Here is a 13,654-nt window from a genome sequence, read left to right on the forward strand (position 1 = left end):
AGCATAATGTGCAACCTGATGTTTTCATCCACATTCCCAATCAAATGTCCTCGGATAGTGTCCAGTACCTAGATTTCTTATTTCTAATGAATCAAAGCATTCTCTGGGATCTTAAATTCACATTTATAAATTAAAAGATTTAACTGATACTCTAGTCTCTGTCTCCCCTTTTCCTCCTTTAAACAATATTAGTATTAAAAATTTGTATATACTTAAACAAAACAAATTCCTATACTGAGTTCAGCATCTCTTCTGTCCTGTCAGCTACCTTGGATCTTGTACTAAAGAAGCTGATTTCATCCATTGTAAGTATGCAACCTATTGATCTAGCCAAGAAGACAACTTATCCAACATTAGCCTGTTGAACTTTTTGAATCTTTACCCTACTATTTAATGTTAGCTATCCTTTCTTATTTTGAGATCTTGTAAATTTGCTGTGCCTGCCATCTGTGCCTTCATGCAGATAGTTGATAAAACCCTGGCACAGGGACAATCATAGTTTCCAGGTCTCCCCATAAGATATCACCATATCCATGGCTACTCTTCTGTTTCTAGTCCAGTTCCCCTTAAATGCATTCTACCTAGTCCATTCCTATAACTCAACCATGTTTAGTCCATGAAAGACTTATCAAAAGATTTTGTCAACTCCAGCTAAATGCCCACTAAAAGTCCACTGTCCTTTGCAGTCTACTTTCTTTGACAATAGGGGCAATATTTGGCAGGGAAATCCTGTAGCTCTTCTCACTCCTCAGTTTATGGTCATTATCTAACTGAGCCTATTGAACTTAAGACTCCTTTAGAGCAGCTAAGGGTTATCTCTCTTACACTATCCCTGCTTGGCTTGTTTACATCTCTCTCTGTCATTTCTGAGATGTCCTTTCCAGTCCAAAGGTCACTGTTGACCAAGAATATAGAAAGAATACAAACCGAGCAGCTCTACCTTCTCTTACTTTTTGATTAGATTCATCCCATTCAACATCTGTTGAATTCCCCTCTCTTCTAACCCTCTACTAAAGCAAAATGATTTGACTTAGTTGATTAACTTTGGGGAGCTGATTAAAGTGCAGACTTAATTGATTTTTCTTGGATCAGATAACAAAGAGGCCTCAAGAGCCATTCTCAACTTGGTTTAAGAAAAATCTTGCAAATAACTAGACTTTTCTAAAAATGGAATGGATTACTCTTCCACTGGAGATCAGCTTGACCACTAACATGTTGGCTCTGTTATAGAAGAGATTTAAATCTGGATTTATACTACGTGACTTCTAACTCTAATTCTATGTACAACCATAACTGTATAAACTACTGAATATAAACAGTACACAGTTAGACTTCAAACATGTAAACATTTTGAATTTCATAGGAATCTTACTTCAGGGGAGCATAACCAACATAAAAAGTTCATTGGGGGTTATAATATTAGTATTAATACTATATATATATATATATATATGTAAATCCAATTTTAATATCTTGAAGGACAAAATGATTGAGGGCAGGGAGTGCTGGAAAGTCACTTAATAAACATCTTTTCAATTTTCAATTAAGTCGGTATCAGAAGAGTCAGTACATGCAGTGGGCAGGATATTGAATTTACAGGGCAATAACAACTCTACTACTATGTAAGTTGTCATAGCCCGTTTTATAATTTCTCATTTGTTAAACCAAGAGACTGAACCAGATGATCTGAGGTCTCTTCTATCATTAACACTCTGTGGAATAAATGTAATTTATTCATATGTAATTCCATATGTAAATGTAATAAATTCTAAGTCACTACTAATTTATCCTATGCAAAGTTTTTTTTTTTGTTTGTTTGTTTTTTTTTTTTTTTTAATAGCCTTTTATTTACAGGATTTATACATGGGTAACTTTACAGCATTATCAATTGCCAAACCTCTTGTTCCAATTTTTCACCTCTTACCCCCCCCCACCCCCTCCCCTAGATGGCATATCCTATGCAAAGTTAATGCCACTTGTATGAAATGACCATTTCTTCTAGCTATGGGTAGCACCAGTAGTCTGCTAACAATGGGTCAGCTTTCTTCTTGATTTTCAAAACAATATATTGAGAACTGGAAGAATCTGAAGGTACCCACCTAGTCCAATCTCCTCATTTTATTGATGAGGACATTATGTTAAGATCTAATGATTCAAATTCAAAGATATCAAAGACAAAACTGGAACCAGACTCAAAAATTCAGCTATCTTTCAAGAGTACCATATGGCACAAATGCAGAAGTTAGACCTAAGTAAAAGGAGGGAGACAATAAAGGTAAATAATGTACTTTGGACTGACTAGTATCTTTCTTCCCAGAAACTAGCTCAATGCACATTTCCACTTTATTATTTCATAATCATTATACTTCACATTTACATAATACTGAAGGGCTCCCTAAGCACTTTTCTCAAAACAGCCTTGGGAAGGAGGTAATACAGTTCTATCAGGGATGAGCTGGTAAATGTTTTAACAACTGGCTCTCCAAAGAAAAACATGCCCAAGACATGTTAAGTTTAAAATGTATTACATTTTATTTGTTGTTGTTCAATCCTATGGACGATATTGTCCAAAGGGTTTTCTCAGCAAAGATACTGGATAGTTTGCCATATCCTTCTCCAGTGGATTAAGGAAAATGGAGATTAATTGACTTGCCCAGGTTTACAAATCTCTGAGGCCATATTTGAATTCAGGCCTTGTGTTCTACCCACTAAACCACCTAAACTGCCTCCGAGGCAAAGAAGTTGTGACTTGCTCAACATCACAGTTAATAAGTGTCTCAATAGATTTTGAACTCGGTTCTTTCTGACTCCAAACTCTATCCACAGTTTCACATATTTGTCCTTATCACATTTTTTAGTCTACATAATTAAAATAATGAGGCCCTGATTTGTAGTGTATAGTTCCTTCCAAGTTACTGTTCTCCTGAACTATCAGCCCAAGCATTCAGAATAGCTTATACACAATTGATGCTCTCTGATGTTCAGAAAAGATCAAACCTTATATCAGTGGACAGATTCAAACACAGAAAATGATTTGGACACCAGATCCAACATTGTTTTTATATCATGCTAACTCTGCCTCCTAACAAACTGCCCCAAGTCTTTAAAAATAGTATGGGATTCAAGTACAGATTGAACATAAATATTGATGTCAAAGGGAAGCACACATATATTAAAGTTAAGAGTCATTTATGACAATTCATTTTCTTATTATAAGTAACTGGCTTTTTATTTCTCATGTGGTAATAGATAAAATAAAACCAAATCTTGTAATCTTTCCATGTAAGCTACTTCAGTATACTCTTGCTATACCATACCAAAAACAACATATTGAGGTACCAAAAAGCAAGATTCTGACTGTCTTTCATTAAATTATTATCTCAGAGAAAAAGAATAAAAAAGGGGCTTTCATATTGTTTAGGGTGGGAGTAGGGGAGATATAGAACTATATAGTTCAGTATGGGAGACCCCAACGAAGAAATGGCTTCTATCAATGCAGACAGACACCTGCTGTGCAATTTAAAGTCTACCTTTTTGTAGGTAGAGATAAATAAAGATAAGACACAATGGCCATTCATTTTTTAAGCACTTTAGGAACTCAACTGGGAAAGAGTTTTGCAGTGAGTGTCCTGCTAAAAGGAAGACATTTTTGTTTTTCCATATGAACTTTGTTTTTATTTTTTCTAGGTCATTAAAATAGTTTTTTGGGAGTCTGATTGGTATAGCGCTAAATAAATAGATTAGTTTAGGTAATATTGTCATCTTTATTATATTTGCTCGCCCTATCCAAGAGCATTTAATATTTTTCCAATTGGTTAGATCAGACTTAATTTGTGTGAAAAGTGGTCTGTAATTTTGCTCATAAAGTTTCTGATTTTCCCTTGGCAGATAGATTCCTAAATATTTTATATTATCAGTAGTTACTTTAAATGGAATTTCTCTTTGTAACTCTGACTGTTGGATTTTGTTAGTGATATATAAGAATGCTGATGACTTATGTGGGTTTATTTTATAACCAGCAACTTTGCTAAAGTTGTGGATTATTTCTAATAACTTTTTAGCAGAATCTCTGGGGTTCTCCAAGTATACCATCATGTCATCGGCAAAGAGTGATAATTTGGCTAGGGAAGACATTTTTAACTACAGTGGGAAAATCAATCAAATTTATTCACACAGACTTTATTCTAATATCTATATAGTAGATACAATAAAGCAAACTCAGATGCTGATTTTAGGATAATATACAAAGTCCTTAAGAGCCACATGATTTTAAGATAAATATTAAGAAAAATAAAGCAATACCAATAAATGTGTTCTTATTTCAATTAAAAGTTCACTATTAAGATATTTGTTTGATGTTTTTAAAATCTAAATCCAATTAATCGATGCAATGAAATTAGAAAAAAAAAGTCCGATACATTTTTCTTGGAGTGGTTCACTTCTATTAAGAAAAGCAGGAATGCTTGCTTAAGCTGTCTCTAAATCCTTTTACATAAGGAAAAATTCTAATAGCAGTTACTAAGCCTTAACCTCTGCAATACTGAAAAAAATCAGAAAATGCTAATTTTATATTAAATTGAGAGGGAAAAGAGTTACCAGCTTATGCTGTTTAATTTATCAAATTTTTTAAAACAAAAATTCTGTGTACACAAAACAGCAGCTAACTACAGACAGGAAGAGGGGCTTGTTCTTCCCAACACAAACCACAAAACCCTCCAATATTTTAAGGGAAGCCACCCCCCTCAAAAAAAAAAAATAATCCAACTCACCTGGTTTTGCTTCTCTTTCATAATTATGTTCACTCATAATAGTAAATTCAAAAAGTTAAAAAAATAAAAAAGAAATGGGAATAGAAATCCTGACTTTTCAGTGATCAAGAATCAACCCAGCAAGGACAGTAAATGCCCCACTCACTTCTCTGCACGTCCTCAAATACTCTTAGGAATAGTGAATTGTGGTAGATAATCCTAAAACAAGTCCATCAAGGGTTTGGGCATTTTAAACCAAACACATGGCATAGAAACCCAAGCACTGCCCCCGCGACAACAGCAGCAGTAATACACTCCAAGAGAATTAAGTGGAGGGATAATCATCAGTGATAGATAAGGGGAGGGCCTAAATAATTAAGATCATGTGACTTCAAGTACCAATCCTTAAAACACAGGCTTCCCAAAGTAACTGCAGGTATATTCCATACTGCCCTGCCAATTGAGTCTTTGTTCCCCAAGAACAAGTATGGAGCCAGCAGGCAACCACATTAGGAAAGTGGTATAATAGAGAAAATTAATCTTGTCTAATGGCTACACTACCATCTGTAAAATGTTTCACATGACTTGTGGGTCAGGTTTTTTAATCCTAGGTATAAGTAAAACTGCATGGGATTAGATATAATACTTTCTATCATTCCTTCCTTCTTTTCCCCACCCAATTCCAAGACTAACAAATTACAATTATTTCCCCCTTAAACTCTATGACACTCAAGAATCTCACTTCATCAGAAACAGTTTTTCAGGAGTTGTTCTGAAATCTGAAATGAGCAACCACTAAAGTATGCCTTATGTTAACACTTAACAGAATTCATCTCTTACCCTTAATCACAGGATTACAGAAATACCCAGAATTGAGCAATCATCACGTGCCTATTACTTTATTCCCTCAGAGAAGGATTTGGTTCTTCCTACATTCAATTTCAGATTTTTTTTTTTAACTCGACTAAGCTATCTTTACAAAAAACAGCAAAACCTGGCTTTCCTACTGACTAAACGTATCTTTAGAACAGAGCCTATTTTCTCTGGTTCTCAGTTCACTGTAAATAATGATCTCTACCAGCACAACAATTCTACAATGGTACAATTATTCAGAACACAACCCTCAACAATGTTTCAGAAGGCCTGTAGTAGCAGCAGAGGTAGCTCTTCGTTATCTGGCTTTGTGGTTCTTGCCCTTCATTCTCGAGCAGAACCATAATATCAGGGACGTGATCTCATGACATGGAAGTGAGAGAGGGCTTTGCAAAGTTGCCAGCTTCAGTCTCTCCTCCAAAGTCATTTAGGTCCAGTGGCCAGATATCAGGATGACTGGGGGTGGCCCCAGAAGCAGCCTCCCCCATTTAGTGAAATACCTCACTGAGTACTTGTGAAAATCAAATGAAAAAACAAAAGTAAGGTGATTTTGCACTACACTGTTAAGTGCTTACTTAACTTTTCTTTGCCTAGAGACCAAGTTTTCCCTGATTATCCAGATGGTAAGTGGAACATATACACACAAGAATGGAATAAGTACAAAAATGAGCATTCCTGGCTTCCTACAAATTCACCTTCTACAGGAAGCCTTTCCTAATCCCCTTTATAATCTGTAGAGTATTTCCAGTTTATTCTGTATTTGTTTTGCATATGGGCATTTGATCTTACAATTGTGGTCAGAACCTTGGATTCCTCAACGAAAAATGTATAGATGATAATTTGTTATACCAACAGTTAATGAACCTGATATTATGAACTATTAATGTAAAACAGGAACATTTGTGATGTATGTTTCACTCATTTGGGTGTATTTGAAGAAATTTTTTCCAAGAGCAAGAAGAGATGGAAAAAAAAAAAAAACAGAAAACCTCCAATTTTAGAATACCAAAAAGCATCAGAAAAATTAATTCCATATCACAGAAATTCTAACTCTCAGATAGGGACATAGTATTTTTATTGGCAGAACCCTAGCATTGACATTTAGTAGGCATTTCATTCATGTTAACTGAACATTAATTCAGTCAATAGACTGAAGTGTCAAGGCAATTGAAATTTTCCTTTATTTCTTAATTTAAAAGATAGTAAAAATTTCAGAATATGGTTTATACCATATCATATGTGGCACTTTGACAAGTAGTAATGTTTAAATTAATTTAAGGACTCCTTTTTATGGAAGAGGAAGCTGCTTAAGGATGTGAACCAAGTAGATGACTTGACAGTCTTGTGGTTAAAAGCAGAACAAGTCCTATAGGACAAATTTAGTCCTATGAAGCTTTTTAAGAAATAACTAAGTTCCAAATCATGTCTGTCTCCAATCTTACAGCTCCTTAACTTATTTGTTCTATGAACTCCTTTGGTAATCTGGTGATGTTCGTGAACTGATTCTCAAAGTTTTTAAATGAATAAAATAAATCTGTAGGATTTTTTTTTAAATCAATTTTTAGAAATTTTCACAGACCCATTGCCTTGGTAATAACTACTGCAAACAAATTAGGTAACCTGAGACATGCAGGCAATCTATGGTGTGAACTTATTGCTCATGATACTGTGTCATTCCTTCTAATATGGTAATTATAGACAGCTGGGACTGGATACTCAGATTTAGGAGACCTTGGTTCTTATTTTTATTTTTGTATCTGTAAATGTGATCATCAGGAGAGTTTACCTATAGGGAAGAGGAAGACAGGCAACAATAATAACTATGTGCCAGACATTGTGCTAAATGCTAAGGACACCAAAAAATACATTAGACAGCAGTTCTTGTCCTCAAGGAGCTTACAATCTAAGGGGCAAAACAGTATGCAAGCAAATTTGTATGTGAGTGCAGATGTGTGAATATTATCAAGTTACAGATAGACAACTAGGAATTAAAAGAGGAAAATTTAAATTAAGGGTTAGGAATGGCTTCCTGGATAAAACTAGATTTTAAATGAGACATAAAGGAATCAAGTAGGCAGAGATAAGAGATAATATTTCAGGCACAAAAGAATAGGGCCTAGATCACTTAGTTCATTGTTTTAAAAGGCTCCAGTGAAGAAGATCCTTCCACCAAGATAGGTGAACACCTTCTCTGTAATTTATAAAGAACTGCCTTGAGCAATGGTGGCCAAACTCAGATGCAAGACCATCTCTTTAACCCTATACCCCAATTTCTTAAACTATGGGTCATGACCCACATAGAGTCTCATAAACTACTGGAGGCTAAGAAAGTATGGTTTATTGTAGTAAATGTGTAATCTGTATACCTATTTCATAAACTTATATACTTGGGAGTTGTGTAAAAATTTCTTGGGTGAAAAAGATTGAAAAGATAAAAAAGAGGTAAAAGTTTAACAAGTCCTGAATTGTACCACAATGCTGTTCCACTTAGTTTTCATCTATAACTTCACACAAGTGCTCTAATACAATCCATAATACATAGCCTCTACAGAAAACACAAATATCTACATTGTGTTAGCAAAGCTGATGTTAACCCACATTAGTACAAGAGGAACATGGAGAGGTATCACTAACACTGGCATAGTTTTAAAAAAAAAAAAAACAAAAACCCAAGTCACCTATTGTCTTTATAACATATCTACTCCCAAACTGAAACACCAGCCACAGCTGAGACACGAATGAGTTATTAGAATTTATACCATTCCCCTCTCCCTTTTTTTGATAACTTGGGTTATTATTTTAAATGAAAACTCAAAGAAGGAAAATGGCTTCTGCTGGTCAAGTTCAACTAACCTCACTTCATCCAAAGAAATAAATGAGTTCCTTTTCTAAAAGGTATGCATTATACACAGTCCAGGTTAGAAGTTTCAGGGGCCTTTTTTTCTTCTTCTTGGGCCTTCACTTTTTCACTTGGGCCTTTTTTTTCCTCCAAACTTCAAACAGAACACCTCATTATAAGTAGGAAGTTTCAATGTAATTTTTTCATTTAAACAAAGGTATCAGTGACTGGGGTAGAGAAGGGATAGAATGTTTATTGGGTATGTGGCAATCAAAAACTACATACACAGATGTTAAGGAGATAATATAAAGGCAAATTAAAAACACAAATATTCTCCAAATTTGTTTTTTAAAAATTTAGCTTCTTATTTTCAAAATATATGCATATAGTTTGCATTTTTTTAAGTAACAAAATCACAAACCTATGGCTAACTTAGCCTTTCATTAGAAATAACAGGAAATAAATACACTATTAATTTCTCCTAGATAAAAACTGCTAAAGCCTAAGGAAAAGCATATTGGCAAGCAATGACTGAGATTAACTTGTAAATGTCATCTAACAACTTCATAAATTGACAATTACAGGTTCTGAAGGAGACTATGCCAGAATTTTTTTTCCAAAACAATTTGATTCTTTTTAGTGAGATCAATAGCTTCCTTTGAGTAATCTTTTTTTATAGCCTCCCCAGATGCATATTTAATGGCCTATAGTTGCCTGCTCAGCTGAGCTGCTCTGGTATATCCGCAAAACGACCTAGATATTCAATGTCTAACACGCAACACAACTCACAGGTGCATTCTCCCTCAGATCTTGTCTAATCTCCCAGTGACTACTTTCTCCCTCTAGAAATCTCTTTGTATTAAGTACTAACTAAAATTCCACTTTCTAAAGGAAGCTTTCCCTAACACTTCTTTTAAATTACCCACCAGAGTTTACTTTGTATCCATCTGCATATTGTCTCCCCATTTAGATTATAAACTCCTAGAGGGTAGGAATTATCTCTTGCCTCTTTTTTGTTTCCCAGTCATTTAGCCCAATGCCTGTTACTGATGTATGTATGTGTAAATATAATTAAAATCATACATAATTAAGACATAAATGTGAGTGCACATCTCTTTCCCCTCCTATCCCACCCCCATGCTCTTTGAAGGTAGGGATTTTTTTTCCCTTTGTTTGTGGTCCCAGCACCTCATACACACAGCAGGCTCTTACAAAATGTTGGATGAAAATACTGTTTCCTTGAGACTTAACCTCCACGTTCACATAAAAATCCATATAATGGGAGACAATCTGAAGTTGTGTAGGATTCAAAATTAGTTAAAAGGAAAATGGACTATATTTTTTCCCGATTCATATTTGAACTGCCAGCATACAAATATATATTTAACCCAATTATTTTGGTATTGTAAAGGCTGAATATACACGTAGGTTGCTATATTTTCAAAAAAATAAAAACATTTGTTTCTCAAAAAGATTGTGAGATTTGTAAAGTACTAATAAATTTGATAAATTAATAAATTAAAATATTAATAAATAACCTAAAATTTGCATTATCCTGTAAGCTTTAAAAGATAATTCTATAACCAAACTGAAAAGTTTTTGTACAAACAAAACTAATGCAGACAAGATTAGAAGGGAAGCAATAAACTGGGAAAATATTTTTACAGTCAAAGGTTCTGATAAAGGCCTCATTTCCAAAATATATAAAGAATTAACTCTAATTTATAAAAAATCAAGCCATTCTCCAATTGAAAAATGGTCAAAGGATATGAACAGACAATTCTCAGATGAAGAAATTGAAACTATTTCTAGTCATATGAAAAGATGCTCCAAGTCATTATTAATCAGAGAAATGCAAATTAAGACAACTCTAAGATACCACTACACACCTGTCAGATTGGCTAAGATGACAGGAAAAAATAATGATGATTGTTGGAGGGGATGCAGGAAAACTGGGACATTGATGCATTGTTGGTGGAGTTGTGAACGAATCCAACCATTTTGGAGAGTAGTTTGGAACTATGCTCAAAAAGTTATCAAACTGTGCATACCCTTTGATCCAGCAGTGTTACTACTGGGATTATATCCCAAAGAGATTATAAAGAAGGGAAAGGGACCTGTATGTGCACGAATGTTTGTGGCAGCCCTTTTTGTAGTGGCTAGAAACTGGAAACTGAATGGATGTCCATCAGTTGGAGAATGGCTGAATAAATTGTGGTATATGAAAATTATGGAATATTACTGTTCTGTAAGAAATGACCAACAGGATGATTTCAGAAAGGCCTGGAGAGACTTACACGAACTGATGCTGAGTGAAATGAGCAGGACCAGGAGATCATTATATACTTCAACAACAATACTAGATGATGACCAGTTCTGATGGATCAGGCCATCCTCAGCAACGAGATCAACCAAATCATTTCTAATGGAGCAGTAATGAACTGAACTAGCTATACCCAGAAAAAGAACTCTGGGAGATGACTAAAAACCATTACATTGAATTCCCAATCCCTATATTTATGCACACCTGCATTTTTGATTTCCTTCACAAGCTAATTGTACAATAATTCAGAGTCTGATTCTTTTTGTACAGCAAAATAATGTTTTGGTCATGTATACTTATTGTGTATCTAAGTTATATTTTAATATATTTAACATCTACTGGTCATCCTGCCATTTAGGGGAGGGGGTGGGGGGGGGGTAAGAGGTGAAAAATTGGAACAAGAGGTTTGGCAATTGTTAATGCTGTAAAATTACCCATGTATATATCATGTAAATAAAAGGCTATTAAATAAAAAATAAATAAAAAGATAATTCTATAAATCAATGCTTATTAGCATTTAACATTTAACAGACTATTAAAAATCTGTGACAAAGAGAAATCAAAGTAATATAAAAACAAAAAATATCAATAAAAATACATTTTACAAAGAAACAAAAACCATATATATATGCAAAGCTCTGATCAAAACTTGTGGGGCTTGCTAATTAAGTTGTGTCTGGAAGGTTTAAAAAGGTACCTAATCCTCAAACCACATTTCACTTCAGTATTGAAGAGCTATCATCTAGAAATGTATTTCTCACTTACACTTTCCATTAAATCATCCATCTTGCCTTGCCTGTCCTTCCTGGGTCTTATCCAGGGTTCTCCTATAAATTTACCACAGAATAGCTATCCCCACATGCTAGGGCCTTTCCTTTTTGTTGTTGTTGTTGTTGTTGTTGTAAGAATACCTCTTTGTGGCTATGCAACAAAAGTTCATCTTTTCTGATCATATCAAATCAAAATATATGGATTACATTTTTAAACCTAACAGTCATCAATGAAATTACTGTCTTTAATAAAATACTTATAAAACATTGTGGCTCTAGGGGAGGGGGGGGGGTAAGAGGTGAAAAATTGGAACAAGAGGTTTGGCAATTGTTAATGCTGTAAAATTACCCATGTATATATCATGTAAATAAAAGGCTATTAAATAAAAAAAAAAAAAAAAAACATTGTGGCTACCACCCATGGGTGGTGAAGAAAAACAAGTTTCCCTTTCCAAGTTTCCACCCTGGAATATAGTTTTCCTTTCATTCCTCCAAATACTTTCTCATTTTGAAGACACTTCATTTCTTCAATCCTTTACAATTCAAAATACTATAATGTGGGAAAATCTTTACATTACTTAACTCCACAGTTTATTCAATTCCCCTCCTTTAGCCAACAAAGATTTAGTGTCTGTACAAAAAGCACAGTTGAGGCTAACTATCAACACTCTAATTCCCCAATTGGCTGACTCACTCCTATATCCCACCTTTCATCTCTAGTTTCCTCAGTCCAGTGTCAGCATTCCTCAAAGCCACCCCAAATCTTCATACCACAAAGCCTATTCATCAAAATGTAGAAAGGCTATGACTTACCCACTGGTGAAAGGGAATAGCAATAATACTATAAGAAATCGAGAATTCTTCAAACACCTATTATTCAACAACTATCCTATATTTTTATATTTGTTAATAATTTATATAAATTTCTGGTTCCCAAGAAAACAACGTACACGGCAATAAAATTATGCAATGACCAATCCTAATGGACATGGCTCTTTTCCTTTTTTTCTTTTTTTTTTTTTTTAAAAGGCAATTGGGGTTAAGTAACATGCCATGGGTCATACAACCAGGAAATGTTAAGTGGTGGGGGTCCTCCTGAATTTGGGGTCAGTGCTCTATCCACTGCTCCATCTAGCTGCACCAGGAAGTGGCTCTTTTCAACAAAGAGATGATTCATGCCAATTGTAACAGACTTGAGAACCTTCTGCAACTAGAGAAACATAGGGACTGAATGTGGATCACAACATAGTATTTTCATTGTTTTTGTTGTTGTTGGCTTGTTTTTTGTTCTTTCTCACCTTTTTTGCCTTTTTCATTTGATTTTTCTTGTATAATATGATAAATGTGGAAATATGTTTAACCTGTATTAGATTACTTGCTGTCTAGGGGACCAAGTAGGAGGAAAGAAGAGAAAAAATTTGGAACACAAGTTTTTGCAAGGGTAAATGTTGAAAATTATCTTTGCATATCTTTTGAAAATAAAAGGCTATTATTTTAAAAAATTATTAAGTAAATTCCGGGTTTCTTACACTAATTCTCTCCCAATCCCTCTTCTGACACTTGCTAGTCTCCCATCTACAAGGAAAGTCTTTAGTTGTGACCTTATGGTCTCAACAATCAAATTTCGAATATATTTTAACTGAAAGGAATACTGGTTTTCATTCAATTGTTTCTTTTTCGTTCTTTTTTTAAATTTTTGGGGGGCGGGGCAAGGCAATGGGATTAATTGACTTGTTCAGGGTCACAAAGTGTTAAGTGTCTGAGTTCAGATTTTGAATTCCTCTGGACTCCGGGTCTGATGCTCTAGGTATTTTATCATCTAGCTGCTCTGTTATGCTGCTGTTGTTTTATAGTTGTACAAGTTTTAAAGCATAAACCTAAGTACAATTAAGTCTAATAAATTTTAAACATAACTTATTTTCACCTTTTTACCTTGAAAGGAAAACTGTCAAAGTACCTCAGCACAGCTCTGAGTTTTACCTCTCCTTTTATCTCAACCTCTCCCTTACTCAAATAGCACAGAAATAACAAAAATCAAGACAAGAAAGCCTCTTTTCTACCCCTCCCCCTTTCTGCATCCTATCTCAGTCTTTAATTCAGG

The 13,654-nt window shown here is 34.5% G+C and overlaps 1 protein-coding gene across 6 annotated transcripts in view; it reads right to left on the reverse strand.

The window, feature by feature from the left end:
* The window catches only part of SLC12A7 (solute carrier family 12 member 7), a 284,134-nt gene that overhangs the window by 72,495 nt on the left and 197,985 nt on the right, over positions 1 to 13,654 (reverse strand). The gene's annotated exons all lie outside the window — the stretch shown is intronic.

This window comes from Sarcophilus harrisii, chromosome 1 (assembly GCF_902635505.1).
Source record: "Sarcophilus harrisii chromosome 1, mSarHar1.11, whole genome shotgun sequence".
NCBI lineage: Eukaryota > Metazoa > Chordata > Mammalia > Dasyuromorphia > Dasyuridae > Sarcophilus > Sarcophilus harrisii.